Source organism: Triticum aestivum, chromosome 2B, assembly GCF_018294505.1.
Source record: "Triticum aestivum cultivar Chinese Spring chromosome 2B, IWGSC CS RefSeq v2.1, whole genome shotgun sequence".
Taxonomy (NCBI): Eukaryota; Viridiplantae; Streptophyta; class Magnoliopsida; order Poales; family Poaceae; genus Triticum; species Triticum aestivum.
This window is the reverse complement of record NC_057798.1, coordinates 341,260,929-341,278,618: the sequence shown is the minus strand read 5'-3', so window position 1 is coordinate 341,278,618 and position 17,690 is coordinate 341,260,929.

The following is a 17,690-nucleotide window of genomic DNA, read 5'->3' as shown; positions in this document are numbered from 1 at the left end:
ACATCAGCTCATTAAAGAGAAATATCAAGTGTCACTCGAGCATGGAAGAACGTGAGACTGCTTGGACAGTCACACACTAATCCGGCTCCGCTAAACCAAGCACCTGAACAGGTCATTTGGACCCCGGACATGGCTAGACGAGTCCGGCGTAATCATATGAAGGCCTAATAACCGCACACCCCTGTACAATAGGCTGCATGCATGTGCAACACGAGATAATAAAGCTCAATTTCATTCGCTTTTCGAATCATACTCCTTTTATTTAAAATATAAAGTACATTTTTTGCACGATCTTACTTCAACTAAGTTATTCTCCTTTATAGATGAACACCGTGCTACACCCGTCCAGGATACGGCACAACGGAGACACAGGCACAGACGTGCAGTAGGGACCCGTTGCAAGGATTCTTTTCGGATTAAGACCCTGCGTAAACCTTTTTTACTGTCTCTTGTTGATATACATCCCCCGGTTTCTTGCTATAACCGAGGAGGAGGCTGGCATTTTGGCATCGGCCGCGTAAGAAATTTTTGCACGTACCTGGACACCAGGGGCTTAGGGCATTGTTTTGCCCGTTTTCATAAAGACCGAATACCTTAGGGAGTGTTCGGCGTCTCGAGTTAGGCCTTATATGCATCAGCTCCGAATCATGTCTTTGGTCAAATGTTGGGTTTGCCCGGCTCCTGTATTTTGCTGCCTTACGTTCCGTTTTATCGGCTAACGCGGCACCAGGAGAACTACTGCGATTGTGCCCTGGTTCGGCCTAGCGAGCACCTCAGTAGAGAAAGCCGAAAACTGACTGTCATGATATAGCGTGAGACTGGTCAACCACTCGATGACCCACCAGAATGTTTAGAATTCCTCTGCATTAACGAAGGACCATTTCCCGGTCAAGCACATACGCGCCCCAAATTCGGGAGAGCGCGGTGCCCCTAGGGGCTATATAGTAGCCCCACCATCGAAATCCTATGGCTAAGTGAAAGTGATAAAGCATTATAGTCCGGTTGCCTAGTTTGCTACGCTATCACCTCCTTTACAGGACCAAGACGTTTGATTAAGTGTGAAGATGCGCTTTTTTGCAAACACCCCTGCACTATGTGCATGGGGGCTGCAGCCAAGGACTGCCATCTTTCAGGTTATATACACATATACATTAACGACCGCACAGGAGGTACGTTACTACTTGCACGCACAAGTATAAAAAGCACTTATATTATATCGAAACATTGTTTCGCAAATCATACATGGCATTTGAACATAATATCCTTCGAGCACTGCATCTCTATTAAACGAGCGCCCTGCAGGACTTCCTCAAAATAGTGCTCGGCTTCTGTCCGAATCCTGGGATGCAACGTCAGTGGCCTTCATCTCTTCCCAGTATGTCTTGACATGGGCGAGAGCCATCTGGGCACCCTCTATGCACGCCGACCTCTTAATTGCATCAGCATGCGGCACCGAACCAAGGAACTGCTGCACCAAGCTAAAATAACTCTTCGGCTCTGGCTCTTTCGGCCACAGAAGACTCGCAACATATCTCATGGCGAGTCCGGATAACCTATTCAGCTCCGCCCAGGCGGCCAAGCGGTCGGATACCGAAAGTGGGCATTCTGGATTGTGGAACTGCGACCAAAAAAGTTCTTCCAATTCATGGTCACCTCGACCCCGGAAGTGTTCGGTCGCGTCCGCCGCACTCGCTGCCAAATCCAGGTAAGTGTTTTCCATGCTCCACTGCCGGTCTAACAGAGCATACTTAGGATCCGGCCTGACGTAGCTCCTCCTTCATAGCTCTCATTGCAGAGCGAGTATCCTTGGCCTCGGCAGTGATCTTTTCAAGGTCCTTCTGAGCCGCCCTATCTTCTTGTTCAAGAAATTTACAGCGGTCGTCAGCATCTTTCAATTTTATAGCCATCTCGGCTATTACTTTCTTGCTCTGACAATGAGCAGCCTGTTCGGCTTTTAGCTCTTCAGCCGCCTTAACGGCAGCCGCATCACTTTTCCTTGCTTGCTCCTTGGCTCGGGCAAGTTCCGCCCGAAGGTTCTCCACGGAAGCAACACCATCTACATTAAGCACATATCTTATAAGACACGAGCATTGAACTCCTCTTATCAGATGTCTTTGGAACATACCTTGCACCTCGTCCATCCGTTTATTTAAAAGCGCGATATCGGCCTCCGCTACATCAAGTTGCCGCTTTAGCTCGGCAGATTCATCAGTCTGGCTAGCCACCGAACGCCTTGCCACCTTCATAAAAAAGGTGACATATTATACCTTGGGTTATGATCCTTTGTGCGCCGTCGCTTGTGACGACACACAGAGTCTCAGGGGCTACTATTTATACATGGCGCATTTTATATATGCGGCTCTACCAAAAGGTACACTTTTTCACGTACCTCAAAGCCTGTCAGTAAACTCCTGGCGGCCTCGTACAATCTGCTTTCCGCGGATGAAACCCTTCCAATCACCGTGTTCATCAACATACGGTGTTCTTCAGAGATGGACGCTCGCCTGAGCAGATCCTTCAGCCCCTCCGACCGCGCACCAGAGGGTGCCGGACTAGCTTGACGACCTTTTTCAGGGTCCGAAACCCTCTGAGACGACACCTCGGGGTCGCCTGCCTCGTAAGATGGTGCAGCTAGGGGAGGCGTTTCGCTCTCCATCATCTCCGGACGAAGATCCCCTGAAGATGAGCTCTGCTGAGAAGGGTTGAGATCCAAACTGCAAGGTAATATTTCGGTTACCTTCCTCAGAAATAAAACAGGGATGTCACTCATTTTGGAACCCCTCTCTTTACTTACGGCTCGGAAGAGAGCTGATCCCCATGGGGGCGCAATGCGGCCGGAGCGTTCTCCGTCGCCGAATCCTCTGGTGAAGATTTCTTCCCCCGTTTTGAGGCCATCCCCTCCGGGTCTTCAGAGGCAGTCCTTTTCTTTCCCTGGTTGGGGGAATTCTCGATTCCTCCCTTCCTAACAGCCTCCTTCGCGGAGGCAGTAGCTCCTTGGTTCCCCCCTTCGCCTTCTGCCGAAAGCACAATCTCCAGCATCCTGGCTAACATGGGATCTGGCGCGGTCTCAGGCAGGGGTGCTAGACACCTGATAAGCTTTGCCTTCGCTGTCCACTCCTGTCCAAAGGATAGCTCTTTTAATGGCAATTTTATGACAAAAATACGGACAGCATGTCCAAATACAGGGCTACTTACTTGAGCATCTGGGCGATTGCAGCTCAGACCTGCGTCCTCGGACAAATCCGGACACCTTGCTTGTGATCCGAAGAACAATTTGTACATCTCCACGGGCGCCGTGCCCATAAAGTGTTGGAGGACTCACGGTCCCTTCGGATTAAATTCCCATAGGCGTAGAGGGCGACGTTTGCAGGGCAGCATGCGGCGAATCAGCATAACTTGCGCCACTACGGTCAAGTTGATATCTCTTTCTAGGAGATCTCGAAGGCGGTCCTGCAGCAAAGGCACGTCTTTGGACGGCCCCCAGATAAGCCCTTCATTGACCCATGACGCTAGCCGTGGTGGGGGACCCGAGCGAAAAGCAGGTGGCGCCACCCATGTGGTGCCCCTGTGGGCTGTGATGTAAAACCAGTCCCGTTGCCATAAGCCGAACTCCTCTTGGAAAGAGCCCTCGGCCATGGAGCATCGGCCATCTTGCTTATGATAGCTCCTCTGCACTCAGCGTGCTGCCCCTCGATCATCTTCGGTTCCACCTTGAAGGTTCTAAGCCACAATCCGAAGTGAGGAGCAATATGGAGTAAGGCCTCACACACGACAATGAATGATGAGATTTGGAGGATGGACTCCGGAGCTAAGTCGTGAAATTCCAGCCCATAATAAAACATAAGCCCCCTCACGAAGGGATCAATTGGGAAGCCTAGCCCCCAAAGGAAGTGAGATGTGAACACCACGCTCTCACCGGGCTGGGGAGTAGGAACGGCCTGCCCTTGAGCAGGTAGCCTATGCGAGATTTCGCCGGTTAGATACCTGGCATCTCTCAGCTTTCGCATGTCTTCTTCCGTAACGGAGGAAGGCATCCACCGGCTTTGAAGGTCGGAGCCGGACATCATTGGAGGTCCGAAGCGCCTAAACTGGAGCTTTGGGTGTTGGAACTCAAGGCGAGGGGCAGATTCGATTGAATTGAAAAGAAAGGAGTCGAGCCTTGGTCTCTTTATAAAGAGGTTGAATACCAAGAGCCCTCCCCGTAACCGTTTGGGACTCGCTTTCAATTAGGGAGTCATACCAAAGGCACGGTTGGGTTACCCACGCTCGTATTGATGAGAATCCCGGAATAAGGGGACACGATCTCTGCTTTGACAAGACGTGCCAGGGAAACTGCCTCGCTAAACGCGCTGAGGTGGAACAGTAAAACGATTCGAATAAAGGCTTGGCCGTGGCGTGATGTCATGCTGCGGAATACATCAGCAGATTAGATTTGTTCAGATATTTTTCTCTCTACGGTGGTATGTGGAACTTATTTTGCAGAACTGGACACTATCCTTGTGTTCAACATCTTCTATGAAGTACTCGGAGGAGGAACCCGCCTTGCAATGCCGAAGACAATTTGCGCGCTGGACTCGTTGTCATTGAAGCCTGGTTTAGGGGCTACTGAGGGAGTCCTGGATTAGGGGGTGTTCGGATGGCCGGACTATGACCTTTGGCCGGACTCCCGGACTACGAAGATAGAAGATTGAAGACTTTGTCCCGTGTCCGGATAGGACTTTCCTTGGCGTGGAAGGCAAGCTTGGCAATACGGATATGTAGATCTCCTCCCATTGTAACCGACTCTGTGTAACCCTAGCCCTCTCCGGTGTCTATATAAACCGGAGGGTTTTAGTCCATAGGACGAACAACAATGATACCATAGGCTAGCTTCTAGGGTTTAGACTCTTTGATCTCGTGGTAGATCTACTCTTGTACTACCCATATCATCAATATTAATCATGCAAGAGTAGGGTTTTACCTCCATCGAGAGGGGCCAAACCTGGGTAAAAACATTGTGTCCCTTGTTTCCTGTTACCATCCGCCTAGACGCGCAGTTTAGGAACCCCTACCTGAGATCTGTCGGTTTTGACACCGACACCCGCCTTCAACGCCCACGGCTTGGATCCAACATGGGCCGAGGCAAAGTCGGAGTTGGTGCAGCAGTTCTTCGACAAGTTGTCGGAGGGCAGTGTCTGCGATGAGCCAGAGCTCATCCGTCCCACCACTGACGAAGAGGTGGCGTACATTGCCGCCAGGGAGAAGGAGGCAGACCTTAGCACAGAGGCCGACCGCTGCGGCACCGTTGAGGACGAGACCGAAGAGGCCGAAGAGGAGCAAAGGTTCCTCAAGTGGGTAGGGCCTACTAGGGAGTCCAGTGGTGCTGGCGCCGGGGCTCCCCCTGCCATGGAGGCGGCCGAGGAGTTGGCCGGGGAGGTGCCCGAGACGGACGAGCCCTCAGCCTCAAAGAAGAGGCGCGTCTTGCGATGGGGCCGGCTTCAACGAGCCAGTCTGCCCCGGCAAGGCCACGCAGCGTCAAGGGGCTCAGGAGGAGCCCATGCGCCAGATGAGGCGCACAGTCGCGGAGGCGCTAGAGGAGGCCGCAGCTACTGCCTCTTCCTCGACCAGGCACGCCGCTACTTCTTCCTCCTCGAGCAGACGCACCGCCGCTTCTCCCGCGGCCGAGCGTGTAAGGACTCCGTCTCCTTCCCCGGCGGGCTCCATCCCAGCGGCCAAATATGACCTTGGGTCATTCAGCCCGAGGAAGAAGATGAGGGCAGAAGAAGAGGAGGATGAGTACGTACTCTGCTTCCCCATCTATTTTCCTGTCTCTTTACTCGAATCACTTTATCTTGATTTGGCTTCATTGTTGCAGCAACAAGGAAACGCTGGCCCAGAGGGTGAAAAGGGACAGGGCCTCGACGAGTGCCGAGCCCCCGGCAAGCACTCCTCGTGCGTCGGGGATGATCTTCACCAGCCCGGAGTCCAGCCCCCGGCGCAGCCCCCATTCCAGCCCCCGACGTAAGTTTGCCATTTACCTCTTGCCAGCGGGCGCTGGAGTGCGTCTTCTTATTGATGACCTTGCCGGGACTATAGGAAGGGAGCAGCAGCAGGAGGAGACCCTAAGGGCCTCCCCCGACACGCCTCCTCCATCAACTACGCCAACTAGAGGGGCGTCCCCGACAAGGGCACCTACTGGCGAGCCCATGCGCTCGGAGGAGTAGGAGGCGGGCACAGGGGCTGGTGACCCCGTCCCGGCAACATATGTTGCTGGGGAGGAGGACGCGTCCTCTCGAGTAGCCACAGGAGAGTATATGCCTTCTCCTTCTTGCCATTTATCCATTTGACTTCTGTCCTTCCCTCTGTATTGAGGTGCCCTGATTTCAACTTTATCTTTCTCCCTTCTTTGGTTTCAGATCCCTCCTCGGCAAATCAGGCGGACATCAACGCTATGATCATGGAGACCACCAAGGACACCAAGGCCGAGGCCACAACTATTGTTACCGAGGAGGTTTCCAAGGGACCCACCGAGGATGCCGCCACGGGGCTTGCCGGGGAAAACGGCAAGAACCCTGCCGGGGAGGAGGTGGCCGAGGAGCCTGCCGGAGAGGCCGGCAAGGCTGCTGCTGAGGAGGCCACCACGGGGCCTGCCGGGGAGGCCGGTGAGGCCACCACTTGAGAGGCCGCCAAGGATCCTGCCGGGGAGGAGGTGGTCAGTGACCAGCCTTCCTCCTCCTCAGCTTCTGCCCCGAGCAGGTACTTGAAGGTTGGCACTGACCTCTTTGTCAGCATCCTAGGAGTGGCAGGCACCGGAACACCAATCAAGGGGGAGGTCTTTGATGAGGAGATTCTTACTGCTGCCGGGCTCAAGGTTGTTGAGGAACCGAGCACCAGCAACGACGCCTCCAAGGAGGACCAACTCCATTAGGCTATAGGCGCTAACTTCCACAAGCCCAGGCTCTCCATCGGCTCGCAAGGAGAAGGTGGACTCCAGAATGGCAGTCGTGAACAAGGCTAAGGCAGACTCCCCGGAGTGTGTCGCCCAGATGAAAACCTGGTTTGACGAAGCTCGGGAGGATTTGAGGGTCTCCCAAATCCAGCTGAGCGAGCATCAGCGGGACCTCCTCTTGAAGCAGGCCGATTTTGACAAGGCGCGGGAGGTGGCAAAGGCCAAGGCTTCCAAGGACGAGTCCGATCAGAAGGAGTGCCTCATCTCGTTCGATGTCCACGAGGAGGACTTGGTCGCTCGCGACGCGGCGCTTGCCGCCACGCTTCATGCCAAGGACGAGGAGATCGAGAGGCTCATTGTGCAGCGGACCCAAGACCTAACGCAGAAGCACTAGGAAGCACTCGATGCTCTCGCACTCGACCATTCTGGCAAGCTGAAAGAGGCCGTCGACCTTGTTGAAGCGGCAGAGGGCACCATGATTGAGCTGGGAGGCAAGGTGGAAAAGCTGGAGGCGAACCTGGCCGAGCTCACCAAGGAGATCTCCACGCTCAAGAATGACAGAGAGAAAACTCTGTATGACCTGGCGGAGATGCAGACCACCATATCTGACAAAACTAAGTTGCTCTCCAAGGCCAATGATTCCATTGATGACCTGAAGCTGAAACTAGACATGCAGGAGAAGATGCTCTCAGAGTCCAAGGCTCGCGAGCAGATCCTGGCCAAGGATCTCGTGGACGAGCAGCTGCTGCTGCATACTGCCACCTCTTCCCACAACAAGCTCGTGGAGAGCACAAAGCTTTGGACCAGTCACCTAGTGGACGTCGCTGAGAAGATCACCACGCAGATGACAGCCATGGGCATGCCAATCTTCAGGTTCTCCCACGAGATGAGAGTGGCCGAGAGCGCCAGGCTGTTCGAGTTCTTCGAGCGTGTTCTTTACGCCTTGAAGCTGCTCGAGTTCACCAGGGCGGCTTTCTTAGCCGAGGAGTCCCAGCAACTTTGCCGGAATGCCTTGATGAAGGTGCTCACCAAGGTGGCGCACTGGAACTCCAGCATCGACTTTCCTCACGCGCTCGACACCTTGCTGGAGGACGTCAACCATCAGGCGCTCGAGGAGCGCATCGAGCCCATCATCAGCTATGTCAGCGGAGTCGCGAGGCTGGAGGGCCAGTGCCGGGATTAACAGCCTCGTTCCTTGTAGTTGTTGCGAGTTCGTTCCCAAGACATATTATCTTAAGTTAGAACCGCTGCAACTTTTGATGTAATATAACTTTTGTTGTACTTTGAACTGGTTGCATGTTATCTTCCTGTTCTAGTTCATCCTTGTATCTTCGGCACCCTACGCTTAGTTGGATAGGCCAGCCGGCACGTTCACCCCTTGTCGTAGGTGCTAGAGGGAGGGATCCTTAGCAGCCTGCGGAGGGTGTCGACGCCAGCAGGCTACCCTCCCGCTCTTGGCGCAGTCACCTGGACTATTGAGCGTACTCGAGGCAGAACAGGGGCGCTGTTGATTATGGCAAGGTACCCCCACCGTTCTTATCCGGGCGCAGCAGCCGAACTGTTGAGTGGACTCGAAACAGAATAGGGGCGTTGCCAATCACGGCAGGGTTCCTTTTGCGTGCAGGTTCTCCATACAAGGACTAAAACCATCAAGGTGGATAACATCATAAAAAAGGAAGAATTACTCAAAGTTGGGATGCTAAAACCTCGATCGGGCTGGCCGCTGCGGTGATCTTCTTCTTCGGAGCCATGGCGATGAAGGAATTGCTACACTAACCAACAGACCAGATTCTCACAATGACTTCCGATTACTCTGTCACCTGAAGTTCCAAAATCAAATTCAGCATATTTGGAGCCTAATCCATTCTACTGCAGGTGCCGGCACCGATCAAAAAACCATTCATTTTTGCGAAATAAATGTAGGGCAAACCTCATTACCTTCATCACCCTTGCTTTGACAACAAAGAACCTGGCGTTTATAATCTCCGGTAAGGTCCCTTAGTAGGAGATCATAGTAATTTATGAGAGATGCAGATCTAGGCATTCGACGTGATTGTTATATTGTATCACATTATCCACCACCGGGTCTAATCTTATCTGCAAAAAAGAAGAAAATGTGTTAGTGCCTACATGTAGTTTTGAGCACTACTACATGCCTATTTGCTTTGCAAGATTTGTAAAATTCACTAACATGCCATCTTCGATCTAACATGACTAACATGGGCATTAACATGCCATCTTCGATCTTCACAAGGGGTTGGAGTGGATGAAAAGTTCCCTAAGAATACTAGTAGAGATGAATCCAAAGGATAAATGCATATGGATTGTAAGCATATGGATCAAGCAACCAATATGGGGGGGGCATGTATGTACTAAAATCCTCCAAAAGAATCCTTCAGAAATCATAGTACATTGTCACTGTAAACTTGGAAAAAGGTGTCACAAATTGAACTCCCTTATGGTTAACATTTAATAGGAAAGGAACATCGCCTCGATATATAGCTTCTCCAAGCACGGAAAGCACCTCAGGAAACTGACAACTTGCTCCAGGTTGGGGCCAATAGATTCTAGTGCCAAGACCTTCCCTATGCAGAATTTCGGGGTCAAGATTGTGGGAATCATTTGCTGAATGACAGACGAACAAACATCTTCAAAATTATAAATAATGTTAATTTGTAGAAGGAGAGGTAGAAGGCGGCTGTTGTACCTGAACGGGTGTGGATCGAATAAGAAGTTTGGAGTATTTGTCAGACGAGCCCACCACTGTCAATTTCGGCACAGAAATGACATTGATTCTTGTTAGAACTACTTGATCAAGTCCAGGGGGCCCACACACTATCCACGAGGGTGGGGGCGCGCCCCCTCCCCCTAGGCGCACCCCCCTGTCTCGTGGGCCCCCTGATGCTCCACCAACCTCAACTCCAACTCTATATATTCTGTTTTGCGGAGAGAAAAAATTAAAGAGAAAGTTTCATCGCGTTTTATGATACGGAGCCGCCACCAAGCCCTAATCTCTCTCAGGAGGGCTGATCTGGATTATGTTCAGGGCTCCGGAGAGGGGGGTTCGTCGCTGTAGTCATCATCAACCATCCTCCATCACCAATTTCATGATGCTCACCGCCGTGCGTGAGTAATTCCATTGTAGGCTTGCTAGACGGTGATGGGTTGGATGAGATTTACCATGTAATCAAGTTAGTTTTGTTAGGGTTTGATCCCTAGTATCCACTATGTTCTGAGATTGATGTTGCTATGACTTTGCTATGCTTAATGCTTGTCACTAGGGCCCGAGTGCCATGATTTCAGATCTAAACCTATTATGTTTTCATGAATATATGTGAGTTCTTGATCCTATCTTGCAAGTCTATAGTCACCTATTACATGTTATGATCCGACAACCCCGAAGTGACAATAATCAGGATACTTCTCGATGATGACCATAGTTTGAGGAGTTCATGTATTCACTATGTGTTAATGCTTTGGTCTGGTACTCTATTAAAAGGAGGCCTTAATATCCCTTAGTTTCCATTAGGACCCCGCTGCCACGGGATGGTAGGACAAAATATGTCATGCAAGTTCTTTTCCATAAACACGTATGACTATATTCGCAATACATGCCTACATTACATTGATGAACTGGAGCTAGTTCTGTGTCACCCTATGTTATAACTATTACATGAGGAATCGCATCCGACATAATTATCCATCACTGATCCAATGCCTACGAGCTTTTCACATATTGTGCTTTGCTTATTTACTTTTCTGTTGCTACTGTTAAAATTACTACAAAACTGCTATCTTTACTTTTACCACAGTTACCATTACTATCATACTACTTTGCTACTAAATACTTTGTTGCAGATGCTAAGTTATCCAAGTGTGGTTGAATTGACAACTCAACTGCTAATACTTGAGAATATTCTTTGGATCCCCTTGTGTCGAATCAATAAATTTGGGTTGAATACTCTACCCTCGAAAACTGTTGTGATCCCCTATACTTGTGGGTTATCAAGAGTAATTTCTGGCGCCATTGCCGGGGAGCATAGCTCTATTATTTGAGTCACTTGGGATTTATATCTGCTGATCACTATGAAGAACTTGAAAGACGAAAGAACAAAAACATTTCCTCAACTACGAGGGGAGGTAAGGAACTTTCATCTAGCTCTGCACTAGATTCTCCTTCTGTTTTGAGTAAGCTTGTGCCACCTAAGCCTGCTACTGCTTTGAATTCTGATATGTCGCATGTTATTGATGATGCCACTTCTGTTATGCATGATGCTTATGATGAAACTACTTCTATGCTTGATACTACTTTGCCATTAGGTGAATTTCTTGATGAACAACTTGCTAGGGTTAGAGAGAATGAAATTATTGAAGATGAAATTATTGATGATAGTGATGATGAAGGTTCTCCCCTAAGTATTAATTGCCTGTTGTTCCTGAGGGTTATGTTATGGATGAAGAAACTGCTAGAGATCTTTTTTCTTGCAATGATAGATCTGATCTTAAGAAATTACTAGCTAAACTTAAACAGAAAACTCTGAATGCTAGAATGAAATATGACCCTGCTTTTGCTACTTCACCTATCTTTGTTACTGATAAGGTTTATGAATTCTCTGTTGATCCTGAGATAGTTACTTTGGTTGAATCTAATCCTTTTTATGGCAATGAATCTGAAACTGTTGTGGAACATCTAACCAAGTTGAATGATATAGCCACCCTGTTTACTAATGATGAGAAGTCTCGCTAATATTATATCCTTAAGATATTTCCATTCTCATTAAAGGGTGATGCAAAAACTTGGTTTAATTCTCTTGATCCTGGTTTGGTGCGTAGTCCCCAGGATATGATTTAATACTTCTCTGCTAAATATTTCCCTGCTCATAAGAAACAAGCTGCCTTGCGGGAAATATATAATTTTGTGCAAATCGAAGAAGAGAGTATCCCACAAGCTTGGGGGAGGCTTCTCCGATTACTTGATGCTTTTCCTGATCATCCTCTTAAGAAAAATGAAATACTTGATATCTTTTATAATGGACTAACCGATGCTTCCAAGGACCACTTGGATAGTTGTGCTAGTTGTGTTTTCAGGGAAAGAACAGTCGACCAAGCTGAATTACTAGTGAATAATATGTTGACTAATGAAAATAATTGGACTCTTCCTGAGCCAATTCCTGAGTCAATTCCTGAGCTAATTGAGTGTAACGACTGGACCCAAAATCGGTCAAGTCTCTGTGTAGCTGTACCATCCCAAAATCATGCTGGCACACACAGTACATTGATGCAAAGATTCAAAGTTCAATCACACATGAATTTATTACACGATTCTCATATCGAGTCTTTATTACAAGATAATAAATTCGGCTGAAGGACAACTCATGAGAAATAAACTAAATAAAGTTGCGGAAGCGTAGACGAATAGTGAGTCCAACCAACTCCATAGGACAATCGCCAAGCGTGGATCGTACCCTCACTGCTGATCGGAAAACTCCTCTACAACATAAGACGTTGCAACCGTGTAGGTCAGCCTTTTTGAATAAGCCGGCAAGTCATGAAGAGAGAACAACAATAAAAATTACTAACACTATATGCATTTTTTGGCTGTGGGGCTCTAAGTTTCATTGTTTTGCGAAAAAGCCAGTTTTTCCCTACGACAAGGACTTGTTTGCAATTACTCAAAAATGTTGGTAATTATTGAGATGGTTCCGCCAACCAATGTCTCATTCCCAATTATTAAATAACCCCCTCAATTAATTTATTAAGTTCAGTGTTGAGAAATGCGAAATACTCCAAGTTCCAGAGGCTCAAATTGTCCGTAACCGGGGACACGGCTAATCGATTAGGTCTTCAGTCTGCAGAGGTTTGTGCACTTTACCCGCAAGAATCATTCCCTCCTTTAAGTCTCCGCACTGCCTGGTGTTTGAAGACGGGACGAACGAAACAGGGTCTTCCGAAGAGTTCCTCTAGGCCACTGCCGGTGCCCATCCAATCCTACCGTTCTTCTTCATGTCGTAGCACCATCCGGCCAGAGTCATGCCTAGGGTCGAGCAAGCCAGAGCTCATAATGGCTTGCGCCTGCACAGGTAAGCTTCCGGTCAATGTGGTATCCATCCGTCTCTTCGTGGCTGGGTGAAGCTTTCCGCAAGATGTCATGGCGCTTCTCCATGCATCCCGGCCATCCGCTGGTTTCTCCAATGTGCCCGTCAACCGTCCTCCACCCAGTAGTGAATTTTGAAGTCCATCTTGAGCTTGAAGCCATGGGGTTGTCATCATCTTGACTCTCGCATCTCCCTTATGAATCACTCAACCAACCCCATCTACTAAAGCATAGCAATCAACTACATCGTCTCGGTTATTGGTAACAAGGGAGAAGGGTTCATCTTACCTCATGACACTACTCAAGAACAATAACTTAACAAAATTCTCCTACTGCATGCATGGTGGGGAGGTATAATTCTAATGCAATAAAATCATAGGTATTGTAAAAACATGATCAAATGACTTGCCTGGCTGACGGTCTTCAAAAGCTAGCGACTCGTAATAGCAGGCTTCGCACTCCGGGAATTCTACCGAGTCAAACAATAGCACAAATAAGTATAGCACAATATAACATAACAGCAAGTTGAAGTAAAACACCCAAGCACTCAAACCAAAATCCAAAGAAAACTTGGAGAAAGCAATTCAAGGTTTTCACCACATCAAACAACAACTAAGAAATAGTTTTACACAACTAAAACTTTTCTTAACATAACCTAAGCATGGGTTTTCCTAACTAACAGAAGGGAAAACGTCATACAGACTAGGAGCAAAAAGAATCACATCAAAAGCTATTATAGAACTCCTATTATGCCCAACACAAAACAAGCAAAGAAAATAAAATAAAAAATTTATTCTACCGTAAATAAAAGTTCATCCTCTGTAGCTACAGAAACTAATCTAAACTAAACTATAACATAATAAAAATAAAATAATTTACTAACTAGAATAGTAGGAAAAGAGTAGCTAGCTAAATAAACAAGAAAAACTTGATTTCGACTAAAACTATTTTTTTATTAAATCTAAAATACCCAAACAAGTTCCTACTGTTAGGCATGGACTAAACTAACAAGTAGCAACAAGAATCACTAAAAAATAATAATCCTAACTCAATTTATGGCAGAAAAACTAATCTGACTAAAACTAATATAAAACTACTTTTTATAAACACAACATGACCTAACCTATTTTCTACAGAAACTTTAGGAAATTTGCAAACTAGGAAAAAAGAATCAAATAAAATATTAAATAACCTAAGAGAAACAGATTTTACAAGATTGGAACTTTTCTGTATTTAAAACAGAACGTAAATAACAAAAAAAAACTAACGGACGCTTTTGGGCTCGGGGTGGTGCGATCTGAAACTAAACCATGCCCGGTCGTTAACTAACATATGTGTATAGTGTATAACTTAAAGAAACCGGTGAACCGGTTTAGATCTAAACCTAAAAAAACCGTACACTAAAACCAATCTAAAAAATGAGTTACTAAACCGATCTAACGGTTCGATCTAAAAGAAAATCAAAAGAGGAGCACTCGCTTACAGCGACATTGACGACGTATACAGTCGACGGAGCAGCGGCCGGCGTCGAAGGGGTCATCAATTCCAGTGGTTGCGTGCGTCGGTGGAGTGGCTAAACGGATGCAGTGAAGCGAGAGCGTCGCGGGGGTGGTGGAGTTCGCGCTTGGCGGTGACGGAAGGTGGGCACTCGGTAGCTCCGGTGGTCGATGTACGAGCTTCGTTTGCCCCATGTAATTGACAATAGAGTGCAAAAACATGTCAAGGCAGTGCGCCTGGGCGACGACAGTGTGTGGATGGAAGGAGGGGTCAAACGGGTGCTCACCGGCGTCGGGTGCGGCGATGAACGGCGGCGAACAGAACAAGATCGGGATGGAGATGGCGGCGAATGTGGAGGGTTTTAGAGAGGCTTTTTGAAGGGGATCACAAGAGGATGGGTGGGGGTACTTATAGGACGTGTTACTTGGGCGAGGGGAAGAATTTTAGCTAGGGTTTGCCGAGGGCGCGGATGTAGCCGTGCGCGAGGCAGTGAGCGAGATACGTGGCGCAGGTTGTTAGAAAGGAAGGAGATAACGTGGTGGGGTCCAGCAGTCAGAGGAGAAAAAGAAGATAAAGAAAGAGAAGAAAAAAAAGAAAGAGAGAGAGAGAGTTACGTGTGGGAAAGGGAGTTACGTGAGATCTCCCTCATGAGCATGCGTGGGGAGCGGCGCTGGTTGGCGGCCTGCACGGGCGACTGGGCTGGCGCCTGGCTAGTGGGTTGCGACCCGGGTGGCTAGGCTTGCTGGCCTGGGGCCCGGCTTTTTTTTTGAATTAGACAGAGGGAGGAATAAAAATATAGTAGAATATATATATATAGGACATATATATATATCAAAATTCTCAGGGGAATATATCCTACAACGTGGACATTTTTCCAGGGGCAAAACTCAAACTAAAAAACACTTTCTGGAACTCCAAATAAAATTCAAATTTGAATTCAAATTTTTTGGCAATATTTTGCTTATGACATTTTTGGAGTGTCATGTTTACTCCTCTCGTACTTTTGCTCAAGTATTTATCATGCATGGTTTTGAAATAAATTCAACTCCCAATTTGAATCCAAATTCAAACAACTCAAAAGCCTCTGAAAAAAATTCAAATGCCACTCAATTTCAAACAATATGCATAGATGCTTAGCTATAATTGTAAAACATTCCAAATGGGAAATTTGGGATGTTACAAACCTACCCACCTTAAGATGAATCTCTCCCTCGAGATTCGGGTTGGCTAGCAAATAGGTGTGGTGGTCTCGCCGGAGGTCTTCTTCTTGCTCCCAGGTGGCTTCCTCCTCGGAATGATGACTCCACAGAACCTTGCAAAACTTGATGATCTTGCTGCGAGTGACTCTGTTTGCAGTCTCGAGAATTCAGACGGGTTTCTCCTCATAAGTCAGATCATTGTCGAGCTGTATCGCCTCTAGAGGCACTGTGTCTCTCAACGGAATCTCGGCCATCTCAGCATGGCATTTCTTCAGCTGAGAAACATGGAAGACATCATGAACTCCGGACAATCCTTCCGGCAATTCCAGCTTATAAGCAACTTCTCCACAACATTCGAGGATTTTGTAGGGGCCAATGAACCTGGGTGCCAACTTTCATTTAACACTGAACCTCTTGATTCCATGAAGTAGGGACACACGAAGATATGCCCGGTCTCCCATTTCGTATGTTACTTCCTGGCGTTTACTGTCGGCATAATTCTACCTCGACTGAGCTACCTTCAGTCTATCCTGAATCAGCTTGACCTTCTCTTCGGAGTCTCTGATAAGATCAGGACCGAAAAGTTTTCTATCTCCAACACCATCCCACAACAATGGTGTTCTGCACCTCCTTCCATATAGGGCTTAGAAGGGGGCCATCTTTAGACTGGTCTGATAGCTGTTATTATATGAGAACTCTGCGTATGGAAAATTATCATCCCAGCTAGACCCATAGTCTAGCACACAAGCTCTCAACATGTCCTCCAGAATCTGGTTGACTCTCTCGGTCTATCCTTCTGTCTGTGGATGAAAAGTAGTACTGAATTCTAGCTTCATACCCAAAGTTTCATGCAACCGATTCCAAAACTTTGAGGTAAATTGTGTTCCTCTATCTGACACGATACTCCTTGGAACTCCATGCAGACATACGATCCTGGTCATGTATATCTTGGCTAACTTAGCGCTGGTATAGGTAGTCTTCACGGGAATGAAATGAGCTACCTTGGTCAAGCGATCAACCACTACCTAGATGGAATCATAACCTGAATGGGTCCCGGGTAATCTTGTGATAAAATCCATTCCAAGTTTCTCCCATTTCCACTCGGGAATCGTCAAAGGTTGAAGTAACCCTGCTGTCTTCTGATGTTCCTCCTTTACTCGCTGGCAAACATCGCATACTACTACGTACTCGGCAATATCCTTCTTCATACCTGTCCACCATAAACTTTCCTTCAAATCCAGATACATCTTGGTGTTACCGGGTTGAATCAAGTATGGTGAATCATGAGCCTGCTGAAGAATTAGCTTCCTGAGTTCGGGATCATTGGGTACATAAATACGATCTTCGAACCATATAGCTCCATACTCATCCTTACGGAACCCTTTAGCTTTACCTTCATTCATCCTTTTCTTTATCTCATAAATTTCCTTGTCCGACTTCTGGGCTTCACGAATTCTTTCGGCCAAAGTGGACTGAACTTCCAGAGCTGCAACATATCCTCTCGGAACTATCTCCAGTCAGAGATCTCTGAGGTCATCGACTAACTCTTGGGGTAATCCTCCTGCTATAAGAGTATTCACATAACTCTTACGGCTCAAAGCATCTGCTACAACATTAGCCTTTCCTGGGTGCTAATGCAATCTCACGTCATAGTCCTTGATTAACTCTAGCCATCTCCTCTACCTGAGGTTCAACTCTTTCTACGTGAAAATATACTTCAAGCTCTTATGATCCGTGTAAACATCACAACTGTTTCCGATAAGGAAATGTCTCCAGGTCTTCAGTGCATGCACTACGGCTGCTAACACCAAATCATGTGTGGTGTAATTCATCTCATGAGGTTGTAGCTGTCTGGAGGTATAAGCTACAAGTTTTCCTTCCTGCATGAGTACTCCTCCGAGTCCTTGGCGAGAAGCGTCACAATATACCTGGTAATCCTTGTGAATGTCCGGCAAAATTAGCACTGGGGCTG